This window comes from Talpa occidentalis, unplaced genomic scaffold, assembly GCF_014898055.3.
Source record: "Talpa occidentalis isolate TD23 unplaced genomic scaffold, MPIMG_talOcc4v2.1 talOcc4.16, whole genome shotgun sequence".
In the NCBI taxonomy this organism is placed as follows: Eukaryota; Metazoa; Chordata; class Mammalia; order Eulipotyphla; family Talpidae; genus Talpa; species Talpa occidentalis.
Genome location: NW_023601653.1, coordinates 47,237,460 through 47,255,666, shown reverse-complemented (window position 1 = coordinate 47,255,666; position 18,207 = coordinate 47,237,460). Strand labels below are relative to the sequence as shown.

Sequence of the window (18,207 nt, the reverse complement as noted above, 5' to 3'; positions counted from 1 at the left end):
TGGATAAACCTAATGGATAAACCTCATTAGTGGAAGAAAATACCCTCACTCTAAAAGTGGAGGTGAGCGTGTGAAGTGTGTGATGGTGAGCGCCCCCTGAATGTCTCTGTGTGCCCTTATGTGTGACCCCAGGTCTAATGTTGTCACCATCTCAAAGCTCCTGCTTCCTGTGCGACATGATGAATGGAGACATGGGACTCAGCATCATCATTCCTGCTCTGCTCTCCTGGATGTGGGTCCCTTGTCCTCTCCTATGCCTCAAGTGCATTCCCTTAATCCAATAAAGGTTATGTCCAGCTTAAAAATCAAGTCCTGCTTTATCAGGGAAAAAGAATCTTGCCATGGCTGATGACCGAAATCCAAGCTCTGGGTTGTGAGTCATTCCCTGCGGCATTTGTTTTGAGCTTCTGCCCTGGGCCAGGCACTATGTAGAACAAGACGGAATGACGCAGCTGACACGTGTGTACTGAGAAGTCACGTGTAGGCAGACACTGGGGAGTCCTAAACTCCTCCTGTGTGAAATACGTGCTTGGTGCAGAGACAGCGATCTGGAGCACCCTGAATGTTGTTCAATTTTGTTTGGAATGTCTGAGATTTATGAAGAGATGATGATCACATCTGGATGTTGCTAGAAATTAAAAACTATAAGAACTGGTGGTAAAAGGCAGTATTTGATTAGTGGAGTTTGAGACACATCATCTGTTCTATTACTTAAGGACTGTGAAGAATGAATTGAAAACAAGTACCTCTATTGTTAATTTTTAGGCCTTTGTAGAAGCAAGGGCAACTACTAAACAACAGGCTTACATTGACCGTCTGTTCATCTAGTGAATATTTCTCAAATACCTCCCTTTGCCTGGCACTCTATCAGCTGAGCAGGACAGTGAAGTGGGCTGAGGTCATGGCTATTTATTAATGAATATAAAGTTACAGTGCCACAGACCTTTTCTTAAGTGTGTAGTCTGATGATCTTAAAAAGAATGGCTAGTCTTTAGAAATATTACAAAAGGTCTAAAGAAGAAAATTCACACCCCCACATTCTCTAGGGAATCAAGTCCCTCACTGGTTATTACAATGCCAGGGAGTCCTGCTTTCCAGAGCAACCAACCCGACTAACATTGACAACTTTTCTTCTAACACTTCACCAGGACATCATTTCTTTTTCTTTCTTTTTTAAAGATTTATTTATTTATTTATACAAGAACTGGGGTGCAGGCCAGATGTGCAGGAGGGTGAGAGGACCCACCAGAGACAGAGTGGGAAACAGAACAAGCAGAATGGCAAAATACACTGCTAAGGGGAGCAGTGGGCACGACAGGAGAGGTCTGCTGTGCCATGTGGGACCCTCACCGGCCGGCCGGGATCGAACCAGCACTGCAGAGCCTGCAGGACAGCTTCACAGTGCTGTGCTCAACTGCCTGCACGACTAGGGGAGGCCCAGGACATCATTTCTAATGCTCATATGTAGGAAAGGAATTCAGAAGGTGAATTTCAATCTACCCTCTCTTCCTAAGACTGCCTGAAATTGCTCTGGCAGGTAAGACAAGGTATGTCCCATAGAAGATGGGTGCACTGCTTAATTCTAAGTGATCGAGTAGGGTAGCCATATGTCAGGAATTGTTCAGCACTTGAGATGGGACTAGTCAGAAATTAAGTGTAGAATGTGTACTAGATGCCACAAACTTAGTTAAAAATTGAACAGCAAATACAGTTTTAATAATTATTTGTGGAAATAACATTTGGGATATGTTGGGTTAAATATATGATTGAAATTCATTTCAACACTTCTTAATTATTTTTCACAATGTGCCACTAGAAAATTTAAAACTATACATATGGATCAAATTACATTTCTGTAAAAAATTTTACTGAGATTTCTGGCATTAAGCATTTAAGTTGTATTTTTTGACAGCTTGTGATTCATGAAAAAGATGTCATCACCCATCTGGAATGAACAGAATCAGCTGAATTATGTGGAATCAATATATTCATACTCCACTAACTGAGCATGTAACCTCTCTCTACGTCAGGTGAAATGGACATGGAGTCACGGGGTCACGGGGTTTGTATTTAATAGAAGGCAGAGCTAGAAAAATTCAAAAATCCATTTCCCCCAAGAAGAGTATTACTTCAATGGAAGAGGGGAAAGGATTCCTAGTACAATGTATAAGTAACTCAGGCCACAAATACTTTTCAATAAAATGCCGATATCTTCTTTCCCCAGAGAGAGTATGAATTCCTGGATAGTTTTTCACTAATTCAGTAGCCACTAGCTACATGTGGCCATTTAAATATAAATGAACTAAAGTGGGATTTAAAGTTCCATTAGTGTCTCATTATCCCTGGCCTCAGTGTCCCAGTTTGGTGAGGACATGTGACTGATGGCTGCCTTATCGGCCAGTGGGGATGTAGGACTCATCACCAAAGAGCAGTCTGTTCATGGTGTGGGTTTGTAAAAATCACATTCTTCCCAACAAAGGACAAGTGACTCATACATTGATTTGGAAGATAAAGGTTACTTGACCAGAAAGCAGTATTTTGTCATTGTAGAAAATGAGCAATTAGGGCCTCCCCGATGGCACAAGGGTTTAAGTCTCAACACTATGAAGCTATCTTCAGCCACTACAGCACAAGTTCCATCTCTGGCCAGAGAGCTGATCCACATGGCACAGCAGACCTCTCCTGTCATGCCCGTTGCTCCCCTCAGCAGTGTGTTTCAGTAGATCTGCCTGTTCTGTTCCCCACTCTGTCTCTGGTGACTCCTCTCACCCTCCACACCACTGGCTTAAACCCTAGCTCTTTTGTGCATAAATTTAAAAAAAATCGTTTAAAACAACTAGGAGGCAAATAAAATTGTTCAAAGGACATTTTTGTATAGAGTTTTTAGACTCAATATCTGCATCAGTATAAAAGAGGGAGCGCAAAGGAATAGGATCCCCAGGGTAAGTAAAATAAAAGGCATGAGAACCTTGGTCTACGATGGAGGAGGTGAAAGGAGGTTAATCTCCTTGGACTGTTCTGGAGAAGAACTAGTATTTGTTCACACACTTCTCACATTTGAGAGTTGCCATTATTTCAAAGATCTCATCTCTGTGACCTTTTTAATCCGATGTGACCTTCCTTATCCTTCCTTCTTAATCTCAGTGGGACTCTTGTCCCTTCACTGCCAGAGTGATCCTCTTGATCCAATAAAATCCTGCAGGAAAAATAAACACCAATTTCTGCTTAGAGAAGAAATAGACATTTGCTTTGCAGTAGCTGCCTTTCATTTCCATCACAAACCCTGGATTATTGGATAAATTCACTGCAACTTGTATTTTCAATCACGTAGGTTTAGCCATCTGGATACTTGTTCCGGGACGCAGTCATTCAACAACTGAGAACAGGAAAGTTTCACTATCAATTTGTGTTTTACAAGGATCATCTTACCTGTTCTATGAAGATGAACTGGAATAGGCCAAGAGTGTAAAAAGGGAATATTCTAGTAACCCAGGTGAGAGATTGAGTCAGGACAGGAATGACAGAGAGGATGGGATTTTTGACTTCCTGTTTACCCCCAGTTATCTGACTATCAGGTGATTCTGAGAATTAATGGCCTATGGGGTTGAATATACTAAGCAAAGTGGGAGAAGGTGGCCTCTGTGCCACAGCTGCATATTCAAAATCACGAGTTCCTCCTCCGCCGCCTCCCCCCATGCAGGCCTGTGGGGGAGCAAGAGAATACAAGCTGAAGCAGGGCTAGAAGTGGATACAGGCATTGACCTCTTGGTGAGGTGATGAGGGAGCATAGTGTAATGGGAAACCCAGTTCTTTAATGTCTGTTACTACCAGGCTTACACCAGCAGGGGGACCTGGGGTGGTGGTCGCTTCTGCCCAAGGATGAGTCGCTTCCGCCCAAAGCGTAGGCTGATGCAACAGTAACCGGATGTTGCAAATCCACATAAAGCGCATGCATGCGCAGGCTTTCCGATATATAGCCCCTCCCCTCGAATAAAGAGAGTTTCTGCTTCCAGCCAACAGAGTGCATGCATCTTTTCTTCCCCAGCCCCTCTGCCGTGTTCCTGAACCCCATCGGCCTGCAGGCAGGACCGGCAAGTGGCGCCCAAACGTGGGGCATGAGTACGAGGGATCCTCTGAGGGACCGATCAATCAGTAAGGTAAGGATTAGGTAAGTGATTGGCATCATGGGCAATACCATGTCCCAGGGCCAACTTGTTAGAGCCCTACAACTTCTCCTTAAACATTATGGAACTCCCATTAAGGTTCAGACCCTTAATGATCTAGACTCAGTCCTCACAAATACCAGCAAATGGTTCTTTCAGCAGGACACCGTCTCAGTAAGAAACTGGGAAAAGGTCAAAGCAGACTTCCTTCTTTACAGGGACCTTTACGGACCCCAAACTATTCCCCCCCGTATTATTTCTGTGTGGCAGCTAGTCCATGATGCCCTTAGTGATGGGGGAGCAGCTGCTTATGAACTAGTGGCTGAGGTATTGCACTCTGCAGCTCAGTCCGAAATCGAAAAGCCCGCCACATACTCAGCCGCAGCAAGCTCAGCCACAGAAACACCCCCCTTCTCAATCCTCAAATCCGGGGGGAGATTCCTCTTCAGACGAGGGGAATGTGGAGGACAATACAGACTCTCCACCTCCCTATGATAGACCACCCCCATCAACCAAAAATCGGCAGCATCCCACCCCCACCACTCTCCCCTCTGCCCCTCCACTCAACTCCCATGGCTCTGACCCAGACCTTCCTGGGCTTATACAGTCCCTAACTTCTGTTCTTTCGAGATTTGTACCCTCCAATTCTGAAAATTCTCGGGAATCCCTTCTGGCCTTCCCGGTCTCGGTTGTTCAAAATGATCAGGGACAGCAGGTCCGGCAACATTCAGCACTGCCTTTCCGAGACCTCAAGCTCTTAAAAGAATCTATCAGAGACTATGGACTTCAGAGCCCTTTTGTTCACCAAATGTTAGACACCTTTGAAACCTTTATTATGACCCCCAATGACTGGAAGGGCACTTTCCACGCGGTTTTGAGCCCGGGGGATTATCTTTTGTGGAAGGGTCAGTTTACAGAACTCTGTGACCAGTATGCTCAAACCAATATTCAAAGAGGTTTTCCCCAACAAACTAAAGAAATGTTAACCGGGGAGGGTCCCAATTATAGTACTAATCAGCAACAATGTTTATATAATCCTGCTGTTTTTGCGCAAGTAGCCTTGGCAGCAAAATCAGCTTGGAAGGCACCGGGATCCAGGGGACAGCCTCACCAATCCCTTACAAAAATCCTTCAGGGCCACTCAGAGCCATTTGCTGACTTTGTAGCTCGCCTTCTAACAGCAGCCTCTCGAATTATGGGTGAGGGCGAGCCTACCGCTATACTAGTCAAACAATTGGCATTTGAAAATGCTAACAAATGGTGCCAGGAGGCCATTCGCCCATGGAAGGATAAACAGGATATTTCTGGGTACATATGCTTGTGTAAGGATATTGATGGGGCTACCGTTACAGGCACCATCATGGTGGCGGCTCTGCAACCATCAGCCCAGCACCCCCCCTCCTTTGCAACATGATTCATTGGACAATAGTTAATAATCCCCCTTTCCTTCTGCCAGTTTCCAGAAAGGGGGTTATTCTCCCATCATTCTTGTCTACCAATTCCACCACTGGACTCCCTTCTATAGTGTCTTTCAATCTATCATTCAACAATCAATCCTCCCTCAATTGTAGCTGTCACCTTTCCTCTTGTTGGTCCAGAACCCTCAGCAATTCCTTTGTTGTCATGCATTTCCCTAAGGTCGTTATTATGCCTGTCAATGTGTCTGAGTCTACTTCTCAGGTAATAATCTGAAATCAACAAGCAGGTCCGGCATTGGTTGTTGGCACCTTGATCTCCGTCTTCACGACTCTGGCAGCTGTGGCCACAGTGGTTGGCGGCCTAGATCTATCCAACTTCATACTCAACGCAGATATCAACAGCCATCTCCAGTCGGACTACTCCAGAGTCTCCAGCACCTTTCTCACACAAAATTCCATCAACAACCATCTCGCAGTTGGACTACTCCAGTTGAATCCACAAGTTTCCTTAATGCATGAATAAATTGACTTATTGACTTTAACTGCTTATGTTCCTTGTATTCCTACCTATGCCTTCACGTGTGTTACACCTGCCATCCTTTTCAACTATTCCTTTCAAGTTCATACCCTTAATGCCTACCTGCGCGGCCCATGGAACCAAACCTTTCTCAATTTTACTGCACAATTGGCTAATCAAATTCTAACCATTAACAACATCCGTGCTTTGGTATATAATCCTCATCAGGCCCTCCCCTGGCTTTCAAAGGCCTGGGGACTGACAAAATCCTTGGTGGAAGCAATATCACTCCTAGGTACAATCCTCTTCTGCCTGGAAATCATTTTCTACATCCTGTGGTGCCAGTGGAATAGACGAAAAATCTGCAAGTAGCTCTCCAAAATGTGCGCTATTCTCCATTATAGACCACTGAAAATCCCAGGGTGTGGATAAACATTGCCCTTGACCACCTGTAGGCCAATGATGGGTAAGATGGTGGTGTACCCGTAGCAACCTAAGACAGCTCCACTACCTTACCTAGGATCCTGGTAGTGGGTGGCTATGATGGGTAAGCACGTGAGTACGACTGCCACAACCTAAGACAGGCCCAGTGTGTGTCCCCCCCATCAATAAAGTAAAAACGGGGGAGATGTCAGTACCAGGCTCACACCAGCAGGGGGACCTGTGGTAGTGGTCGCTTCCACCCAAGGATGAGTCGCTTCCGCCCAAAGCAGAGGCTGATGCAACAGTAACCGGATGTTGCAAATCCACGGTACAAATCCACGTAAAGTGCATGTGCAGGCTTTCCGATATATAGCCCCTCCCCTCGAATAAAGAGAGTTCCTGCTTCCAGCCAAGAGAGTGCACGCGTCTTTTCATCCCCAGCCCCTCTGCCGTGTTCCTGAACCCCGTCAGCCTGCAGGCAGGACCGGCAAATGTCATTTAACTTTTTGCACGTATATGTTCACAGAAGTTTCATTTGCTATATCCAAAAACCTGTGAAGGCCCATCAGCCGGTCAGTGATGGCGCTCACTTTGGAATACCATACAATGGCATTCGAAGGGACTGAAAGGAATCAACTGTTGATACTTACAAGCTGGGATGCCTCTCAAAACAAGCGTGCTGCGTGACAGATGTCAGGCGAGCGCTTACAGTAAGATGCTGTTCATGGAGACTAATCTACAGGGCAGAGGCGCTCCCGTGGGTCTGGGGAAGGGGCATGATGGAGCAGGGGCTCACAACGTCCATTGTTTCTACTCGTTTGGAGGTCGCTGCACCCCTCTGCCCTCCATGCCATCCCACTTTTCCAACTCTTGATGTTCCTCCAAAAGCACTTCAACCTGACAGTTCTCAGCGGAGCGCCCCAGGGTGTTGGTTCCTCGCATGGAGCCCGAACCTCCTCCAAGATGGCCGCGCCCCACAGTCCCACTGCAGTGTCTCCCCCACTCACTTTGTGGTCAGGCCGGCCTGAGAGTTTACACGGCCTCGGATGGGCAGCGTAGCACAATGACCGCGGTGCCCAGGATTACTTTAATTACCCTTCTCAGTGTCACTGGCTCCTGACACCTGCGCTTCGCCTTCCAGACGGCAGCAGCATCTCAAGATGGCGGCCCCCAGGGCGCCGGAGTGGCGGTGCACACTATGACGCCATAAGGAAGAGCCGGAAGCCCGTCCTTGCTTGTGCATAGAAATGGCGGCAAAAGCGCTGCTGACCCTCGTTGCACTTGCTCTGGGGACAGGGCTAGGCGAGAAGCCCTGAAAGAGAGACATTTAGGGAAACAAGTTAGGCCCTGACGAGGTCGCTGCAGCTTCAGGGGTGAATCCGGTCAGGGTGTGGGTCGTGGGTAGAGAAAGTGATGTAAGGGGTTGTCGGCCTCCACCCAGGTGGTGGTTCCTGAGGGTCGCGAAGCCAGGGCAAGGGTGGGCGTTGTTGTTGTTTCTTCTCATTTTGGAGCGGAGCTGGTGGGGTCGTAATGGATATCTGTGGTCGGCGTATCTGCAGTCCGTGACTGGGGTCTATGCAGTCCGGTTTAGGGTCTTCCCGAGGCCACCCCCCCTTTAGGAGATCGACAGCTTGATTAGTCCCTGTTCGCCGAGAAATGTGGTGTCGGGTTCGGGTCCGGAAATAATTTGGAGGTGAAAGGTGGCTCCAGTACCTCGAGGCAAAAGCTGAGTGAGTTTATGAGAGTCAAGACTGAGGGATTACCCTCCAGAGACTCTGGGAAGGCCGAGCCCCACCGGGTGGCTCTTACACAGTCTACTAGGAAAGCACTTTACATTTTTAAGGATTTTCACAGAGAAAGCCCAGGGAGGTGTCAGGTTACTGTATCTCTCGGATGGTGTCAGTGCATTGAGGAAAACAAAGAGGTTGTTAGGATTCACGGCTGTTTAGTGTCTTATCTCTGGGACCTGGGAGTTTATTTGCCCAGAGACTTCTTTGTTGGTGTTGCTGGAGCAGTTTCTTCCCAAGGCCAGTGCAACTCTGCCCGGGATCTTTGACTGCACCCCTTCTTTGAGACCAGGGAAGAGGGTAACCACTTAATTGTTGATTTTAGCTTTCACTGTGTGTGATTTAAGTTGACAGGGTCCGCTTGGTATCACTCCCCTGGGGTGCTGGCTGTGTCTTTTCCAGGGTGTGACAGCAGCAGGCTTGGCCTCTCAGGAACTCTGGCTGGGACGCGTTTTCAGCACTGACTTTGGCTGCTGGAACAGATTTGTTAAACGTTAACCTTCTGCAAAAGCTTTAGATCCAAGTCCCTTCTCCACAAGTTTTCTTTTCTTTTGTTTTGTTTTTAAGATTTACTTATTTATTTATTCATACAAACACTGGGTACAGTCAGAAGCACAGGAGGGTGAGAAAATTCACCAGAGCCAGAGCAGGGAGCAGAGCAGGCAGAAGGACCGAAGTACACTGCTGAGGGAGCAGCGGGCAGCAGGAGAGGTCTGCGCACCATGCGGGACCCTCCTCCGGTGTCCAGGGAGCAGCCGGGGATCGAACCGGCGCTGCGGAGGCTGCGGGCAGCTTTGCAACCCAGCGCTCAACTGCTGCGCCACCGTGGAGGCCCATCCACAAATTTTCTAATCCCCTTTGGCTCCCCGCATCTCCCCACCTCATCCCATTCTTTTAAACTTTCAGAAATGAAAGTCTAGCGGGAGATGAATGATTTAGTATTTTTAAATAAATAAGCTTTTTGTTTAAGATTCTGTTTTTATCCTTCCACCTGAGATGAACTGCTTATTTCCTTTCAGGTTCTATATATGAGTATGGAAAGGCTGCTGTTTTCCCAGTATTTATGATTTTGAGTTTTTTTCTAAATTTTGTATTTATAGCTCATATTCCTTCTCTCTCGCTCTCTCTCTGGTGTGCTCATGATTCTTCATATTGAAGTTTGTATATAAACAGGGTATATAAAGATTTAAGATTTCTAACATAATTTAAAGGAAAAACGTACAGACCTTCACCCATCCATATGTTCTCATTTCTCTAATAGTTTTGAAAATTCCCTGCAGCTGAGGTTAGTTCTGTTCTGATTCTCCTTTGTGATTTTCCCTTTTCCATTCATGCCCCTTCCACATAGCCAGGATCTTCTGTGAGACTGGACAGAGGTGTGATATCCTTGGGGAACCAAAAAAAAAAAAAAGAGAGACAGAAAAACTGGAACCATGTGTTTAGGTGAGTACACAGCCAGAGGGAGTAGAACCCTGAAAGTAGTTTTGCTCTCTACTCCCCAGGTCCTGGCTGGAGACAAAAAGTAAGTGAAGAAGGAAATGGCCATTGGACCGAGAGGTTGTCATTTATGGAGACACTTTCAACTGACAGCTGAGAATCCTAACTGCAAATTTAGGGTACATTCAGCAGCGACAAAGGCAGAATACCCCATTTGGTGGTCATTTCCCAACACAGAAGAAAATGATCCATACCCAAAAGGTAATTTTTGTTCTGTTCTCTCCTTTATTCCCTAATTGTAGAGGCCTGTTAAAAAACAAAACAAAAAACAGGGGCCTCCCTGGTGGCACAGGGGTTAAGATGCAACCTATGAGACTGTCTGCAGCCACTGCAGCATCAGTTCAATCCCCAGCCAGGAGTTACCCACATGGTGCAGCAGACCTCTCCTGACTTGCCTGCTGCTCCCCTCAGCAGTGTATTTCAGTCAATCTGCCTGTTCTGTTCCCTACTCTGTCTCTGGTGAATCCTCTCACCACCACCACCACCCTCTGGCCTGTACCCTGGTTCTTTTTTTTTTAAAGATTTATTTATTCATGTGTACAAGAACCAGGGTACAGGCTAGATGTTCGGGAGGGTGAGAGGATTCACCAGAGACAGAGCGGGGAACAGAACAGGCAGACTGACTAAAACATACTGCTGAGGGGAGCAGCAGGTGAGACAGGAGAGGTCTTCTGTGCCATGTGGGTTGCTCCCTGGCCGGCCGGGGATCAAACCCATGCTGCACGGGCTGTGGATTGCTTCATAGTGTGGTGCTTAACCCCTTGCATCACCAGGGAGGCCCTCTTTTCTTTTTTTTTCCTTAACTTTTTAACAGATTTATTTTATTTATTTATGCATACAAGAGCTGGAGTAGAATAGGTGGATTGACTGAAATACATTGCCGAGGAGAACAGAGGGGAGACAGGAGAGGTCTGCTGCACCATGTGGGCCAGCTCCCTGGCCAGGGATCAAACTCAGGTCATGGTGGCTGCCTTTAGCTTCTTAGTGTTTAGAATAACCCTTGCGCCACCAGGGAGGCCCCAAATGTGGAATCTAAAGCCAACCTCATCCAAAGTGGAATCCAGGATGTAAGATTCATGTTACTCCTAGAAAGTGGCTAATGTGGATTCATCATGGGTAGCTGAAGGCACCTCTGGGTTGACAGAGGTGGCCTCTGGTGTCAGCTTGTGTCTGAAATCCATGATAGCAAGTGGCTCATGCTCTAGGCTATGTGTGATGTGCTGTGTGTGTGTGTATACATGACGTACAGTGATGTGCTCCATATGGTATATGTGATGTGCAGTGGCCGTGAGAAGGCAGGCCCGCCCTCACAGGATGTCAGGGTTTCCTGGCAGTTTGGTGCAGTGGTGGGCAGTGCCTGGATCCGTGGTCTCCAAATCCAAGCAGAGGCCGGTTTTCTACCTCTCTTCTGACAGGGTTCCTCATAGACACCCCCCACCCCTGGGAAGCAGACCACACAAACTCAGCAGACAAAATTTTTTCAGGGCACCAGAGCAAGGTCACTCACAGGACTAGCCTTACCTCTGCCTGAATTTTTCTCCAGAAAGTGCCTTGTTTGAGGACCTCCTATGATCCTGCTGGAAAACAGAGGTGTAAGGAGGTCACCAGCCACACTGTCTCTAAGCTGCTCCCCACTGGGCTGTTCTAGCCTCAGGTCTTCCAGATGGGACACTCCATTGCACTATACCCTCAGCCTCCAGCCTCTTCAGAGAGGCCAGCCCTGTGGAGGAGATGGCACAGGCCACTCCCTTAATCTGTCCTTGCTGTGTTTGTGAAGACTCCCAGAAGTGCACTTGGTGTGCAATTCTCTTGTTGACTTTAGGCTCCCAGCGTGTCTGGGATCTAAAGGTCAAGGGCAGAGTCTGCCAGCAGCCACCGATCTCAGCCCAATCCTCAACAGTTTTTCTTTTCCCTTCAGTTGTCTCATATTTACACTTCAGGGTAGACAGTGTCAGAGTTGAGGTGACTCGTAGGACACAGGAGCTGCTTGGGGGAGTGTTAAAAACTATGTGTATTTATGGGAAAATCCACACTGGGAGCCAGTCAGGCTGTGGCTGGTCAGAGCTTGACAACTTCCTTTGTACCATTAAGAAGCAGTGAAAGAGCAGCTCTCGCTAACCAGGACTCTCTGTGATAGGCCCCGCTGACCTTTGCCGACGTGGCTGTGCACTTCACCTGGGAGGAGTGGGAGCTCCTGGCCCCCACGAAGAAGGCCCTGTACCAGGAGGTGATGCTGGAGACCTACAGCCACCTGGTGTCCATATGGGTGAGGACGAGTCATGGCCCGAGGACTGGCAGGGCCTTTCCTGCTTAGCTGCTCACACTTGGAAGCCACTGGGGTGCTCTGCATGGAGAGGTCTGGGTTCCTGTGCTTCCTCTGGGTAAAGAGTGTCCGGGACACACACTGTTTGCACTGGTACCGCACCCACACCGATGTGGGGGTTTCTACCCCAGCTGCCAGTACTCCAGCTCCCTGGGGGCTGTTGGGGTGCTCTGGATCCAGTTCATTTTGCCCACATAGGACTCCCCGGGCTTCTGGGCTCAGGGTCACAGCACTGCCCTCACTTCAGAGGCCAGTACCCCAGGTACTCAGACTTCTGTCCAACTTAGGAACTCAGATTCTAGTCAGTGAGAGGCTGTGAGAGCAAGTGAGGTAAACAGCGGGTCCCACTTCCCTTAGTAAAACTTTCCTTCTAAGTCTTTAGAGGAAAATATAACCTCATGTTCTCTCCAGAGACCTCAGTCGGCTTATTTTATCTGTTTTCTCGACTTTAGTTCCTTTGTTGCCCTCTTTTTCTTCCTGGGCCTCCACAGCACCCCTTCCTCTGAACCTGCTACAGGGTTGCCCACTTCCTTTGACCATCCAGGCCTCATTCCAGAGAATCATGGGACTCATCACTCTTTTCTGATGACTGCGTTCTCCTCACAGGGAAATCCTGGCTTCCCCTGCCTTCTGTGCAGCCCCTCACAGCAGCCTAGGCTCCTCCCGGGTGTTAATCCTTTTCCTTTGTTTCTTTGTTCCCCTCACTCTGAGATTCTTCAGTGGCTTCATTTTCCATTTTCTTTCCTGTATTCTTTTTTTTTTTAAGATTTATTTATTTATTTGTTTGTTTGTTTGTTTGTTTGTTTGTTTATACAAGCACTGGGTACAGTCAGAAGCACAGGAGGGTGAGAGAATTCACCAGAGCCAGAGCAGGGAGCAGAGCAGGCATAAGGACCGAAGTACACTGCTGAGGGGAGCAGCGGGTGGCAGGAGAGGACTGCGTGCCATGTGGGACCCTCCTCCGGTGGCCGGGGAATAGCTGGGGATCAAATCGGTGCTGCAGAGGCTGCAGTCAGCTTTGCAACCCAGCGCTCAACCGCTGCACCACCAGGGAGGCCCTCTTTCCTGTATTCTTAATCCCCAAAACTTTCCTTTAGCTCTTTCTGTTCTCTAGATGAGACTCCAAATCAATATCTCCCCTAATATGGCCTAATGTGGCAACTGGCTTCTGACATGATTTCTTGTGTAAGGAATAGGAATTGTCCTCCTCTCCCCCAACAAGAAAACCTGTCCCCCATTTGATTTCCTTCACTACAGTCCACCTCATCCTGTCCATGCTTATCATCTCAAGTGTTCACACCTATGGTGTAACCCTCTGCAAGGTCTCTGCTGTGTCTTGACTGATTCATTAGAAAAGACTGTTCTACACCCTCTATCAATTCTAGCCCAGACAGGGTCATCACACACCTACCTCTCTTTACTTCCTTCATGCACTTAACGTTTCTGATTCTTCTTTGATTCAAGTCATATTGTATTTGTTCTTGCATTCTTATTTTTTGAACAGCCTTATTGAGATCATTTATATACCCTCCAGTTGGCCAACACAAAGCATACAAGTCAGTGCTTGGCAGTGTAGTAACAACTCTGTATCCAGCACCACAATTGACTTTGGACAGTTTTCATCACATCAACCCTTAAAATAACATTTCCTCCCAAGCCCCCAGTCCTAGGCAATCACTAATTTGCTTTCTTTAGACACCCATTTTGGATATTTCCTGTAAATAGAATCATCAGATATATACTATTTTATGTTTGACTTCTTTGAGTTAGCGTGTTCTTGACATTCTTCTGTGTTTTCACATGTATAGTCATTCATTCCTTTTGATTGCCAAATAATACTCCTTTGTATAGATGCACCAGATTTCATTTGATCTTTCATCTATTGAGAGACATTGGATTATTTCCACTTTTCCTGGTCATATGTGTTCATTTTTCTCGACTTATCTACCCAGGAGTGGAATTCTTGGGTAAAGTGGAGACTGAGAAGTGTCCACATATGGAGCTTCTGTACTCATGAATGGTGTTACCACCCCACACCATGATGTATGACAATACACACAGTTTAGTCAATCAGGGGTGCTCTCTTGAGCATTGGTGGCCAGAGTTTTTACTGGAGTTCAGTCACATGTTGACCCGTGGCTGGCCTTTAGTCTTTAGTCTCTACCCCCTCCAGAATTTGGGCTAATTTCTAGTCTCAGCTTTTGTACCTACCCAGTGGCTCTGTCATATTGTTAAATAATCCTTAATTCTTTTTTATTAACCACTCTTCTCACTGAACCCACTGTTTCAGCTTGTCCTTTACTTTATACAAATATATCCTGGTTCCCTCTACTTTCCAATGTATCCACTGCTCCTTCAGACCACATTTAACAGACTCCAATGCCCTTCTTATTTGCCTTCCTTTTTACCCAGTTTTCCCTAACATGATTAAAAAATCAGTGCAAATGAGGTATTTTTTATATGTTCTAAACATCAGCATAGTGCCTCAAACGTGGGAGCTATTCAGTAGTTTTTGAGAGCAGATGAAATCCTCATCATTTTGGATCTGTTTCTACTTCTGGTCTGGTGTCTTTCTATGTTCTATGGAATAGTAGTCCATTAAACCCCTTCATTGCTTCTATTTTATTCTCTGCGTGTTTTGCAGGCTCTTATTTAGAAAGTAGCCATATCTACACAGATTGTCAACTGCCTAAACTTATGAATACAGTAACTTCTTCCTCTTTTTTGTTGATAATACTGTGTTTCTATCAATGTGCAAGCAATGAGGAACATTTATACCTGGCATTCCTTTTGTACTATTATACATAGGGTCATCACTAAACAGGACTAAAAATATTTCCATATTTTTAAACTATCAAGAAATATTTTGAACAGTTTTATTCCAAAAAAGTTTATGAAAGCAAAGTGCAACACCCATTCATGATAAAAGCCCTTGAAATTCTTGGGATACAAGGAACATACCTCAACATCATAAAGGCCATCTATGACAAGCCAACAGCCAGTATCATTCTCAATGGTGAAAAGCTGAAAGCAATTCCATTAAGATCTGGAACAAGACAAGGATGTCCACTCTCACCACTGCTTTTCAATATAATACTGGAAGTCCTAGCCAGAGCAATAAGACAAGAGAAAGACATCCAAGGAATCCAAATAGGAAAAGAAGAAGTCAAACTATCACTATTTGCAGATGATATGATAATATACATAGAGAACCCCAAAATCTCCACAGAAAAACTAATTCAACTCATCAATCAATTCAGTAAAGTGGCAGGATACAAAATCAACACGCAAAAGTCAGTAGCCTTCCTATACACAAACAATAAATCTGAAGAAGAAGAAATCAAAAAAACCACCCCTTTTATTATCGAAAAAAAAAATCAAATATTTGGGAATAAATCTAACAAAAGAGGTAAAGGACCTATACAAAGAAAACTATAAAACACTGTTAAAAGAAATAGAAGAAGACACAAAGAAATGGAAAGACATCCCCTGCTCATGGACTGGAAGAATAAACATTATTAAAATGGCCATCCTACCAAAAGCAATATACAGATTCAATGCTATTCCAATCAAAATCTCAATGGCATTCTTCAAAGAAATAGAACAATTATTGATGAAATTCATATGGAATCACCAAAAACCCCGAATAGCCAAAGCTCTACTGAAAAAAAAAGAAGGAAATGGAGGCATCACACGCCCAGACTTCAAACTATACTACAAAGCCATAATCATCAAAACTGCATGGTATTGGAACAAGAACAGACATGCAGACCAATGGAATCGAATAGAAAATCCAGAAATAAACCCACAGATTTATGGTCAACTAATCTTTGACAAAGGAGCAAAGACTATGCATTGGAGCAAAGAAAGTTTGTTCAATAAATGGTGCTGGGAAAACTGGGTCGCTACATGCAAAAGAATGAAGCTTGACCACTACCTCACACCATACACAAAAATCAACTCAAAATGGATTAAAGAACTAGACATAAGACCTGAAACCATAAAATACATAGAAGGAAATATAGGCGAAACACTACGGGATTTGCACATCAAAGACATCTTTACAGACACATCACCCAAAGCAGTGATAGTGAAGAGAAAGATAAACAGCTGGGACTACATCAAATTAAAGAGCTTCTGCACAGCAAAAGAGACAATAACAAAAACAAAGAGAAACCCCGCCAACTGGGAGAACATTTTTGCACCCAACACTAATGATAAAGGACTGATCACAAAAATCTGCAAAGAGCTGATGAGACTCAGCAACAACAAAGAAAATAATCCAGTCAAAAAATGGGCAGAAGAGCTAAAAAGAAACTTCTCTGAAGAGGAAATGCAAATGGCCAACAGGCATATGAAAAAATGTTCAACATCACTTGTAATCAGGGAAATGCAAATCAAAACTACCATGAGATACCATCTTACACCAGTGAGAATGGCACATATTAAAAAAACTAGCAACAACAAATGTTGGCGAGGATGTGGAGAAAAAGGAACTCTCCTGCACTGTTGGTGGGAGTGCAAACTGGTCCAACCACTATGGAGAGCTGTGTGGAGATTTCTGGACCTACTAAACATAGAGCTTCCATATGATCCAGCAATTCCACTCCTAGGTATTTACCCAAAGGACACAGAAACATCAATTCCAAAGAGCACCTGCACCCCTATGTTTATAGCAGCACTGTTTACAATAGCTAAGCTTTGGAAACAACCCAAATGCCCAAAAATAGATGACTGGATCAAGAAGATGTGGTACATATATACCATGGAATATTACTCAGCATTCAAAAAAGATAAACACATGCAATTTGCAGCAACATGGATGGCGCTAGAAGGGATCATGCTCAGCGAAATAAGCCAAAAAGAAAAAGAAAAATACCTGATGGTCTCACTCATAGCAGGAATCTAGAAAACTTAAATAAGGGACCAGGAAAATGAATATAAGAAAGTGAAAATCAAAATCAACAAAAAACTATGAACCAGAGACACTTTTTGGGGGATGGGGGAGGGAGGGGAAGGATTGGGGTCAGAATGGGGCATTTGCAATTATATGGGGGAATATAAAAATAAAATTTAATATTAAAAAAAAAAAGAATTCATGTGCTCTCCTTTGCTAGAGACTGGCAATTGATCATCATCTGCAGGGTCACTTGGAAAATCAAAGAATGCTGAGAGATATGGAACAATACCATGGACACAGTGCATTTGGAAATACTAGTCCTTGAAGTAAAAGTCATTTTCCTGTCAGGAAAAATGGTACGTTTGAGTTATACATAAAAACTTTGAAATCAAACTCAAGTTTAGTCAACCAGAACGAAAGCTATGAAAGTAAAAACTCTACTAAATTTAGTGGAGATAGGAAATCATTTCTGTATGGTCAGCAGGAAGGATTTCATCCTGTAGTTAAATTCTCTGTAAGTACAAAACTCACTAGCAATAAGTCCCAAGTCTTTAAGCATCAGAAAGCTCATGAAATAAAGAAAGCCCATGTATGCAGTAATTGTGGAAAAGGCCTCATTAAGAAGTCTCAGCTCGATGAGACTCAACAAAAACAAAGAAAATAATCCAGTCAAAAAATGGGCAGAAGAGCTAAAAAGAAACTTCTCTGAAGAGGAAATGCAAATGGCCAACAGGCATATGAAAAAATGTTCAACATCACTTGTAATCAGGGAAATGCAAATCAAAACTACAATGAGGTACCATCTTACACCAGTGAGAATGGCACATATTAAAAAAAAAAAACTAGCAACAACAAATGTTGGCGATGCTGTGGAGAAAAAGGAACTCTCCTGCACTGTTGGTGGGAGTGCAAACTGGTCCAACCACTATGGAGAGCTGTGTGGAGATTTCTGGACCTACTAAACATAGAGCTTCCATATGATCCAGCAATTCCACTCCTAGGTATTTACCCAAAGGACACAGAAACATCAATTCCAAAGAGCACCTGCACCCCTATGTTTATAGCAGCACTATTTACAATAGCTAAGCTTTGGAAACAACCCAAATGCTCAAAAATAGATGACTGAATCAAGAAGATGTGGTACATATACACCATGGAATATTACTCAGCATTCAAAAC

At 45.0% G+C, this 18,207-nt stretch overlaps 1 long non-coding RNA gene across 1 annotated transcript; it reads left to right on the top strand.

Annotated features, from left to right (window-relative positions):
* Positions 1–7,760: 7,760 nt before the first annotated feature.
* LOC129145969 (uncharacterized) lies at positions 7,761–12,155 on the top strand. Its single transcript, XR_008552229.1, has 3 exons — positions 7,761–7,894; positions 9,811–10,006; positions 11,943–12,155. It is a non-coding gene; the product is annotated as an uncharacterized LOC129145969 (long non-coding RNA).
* Positions 12,156–18,207: the final 6,052 nt, after the last annotated feature.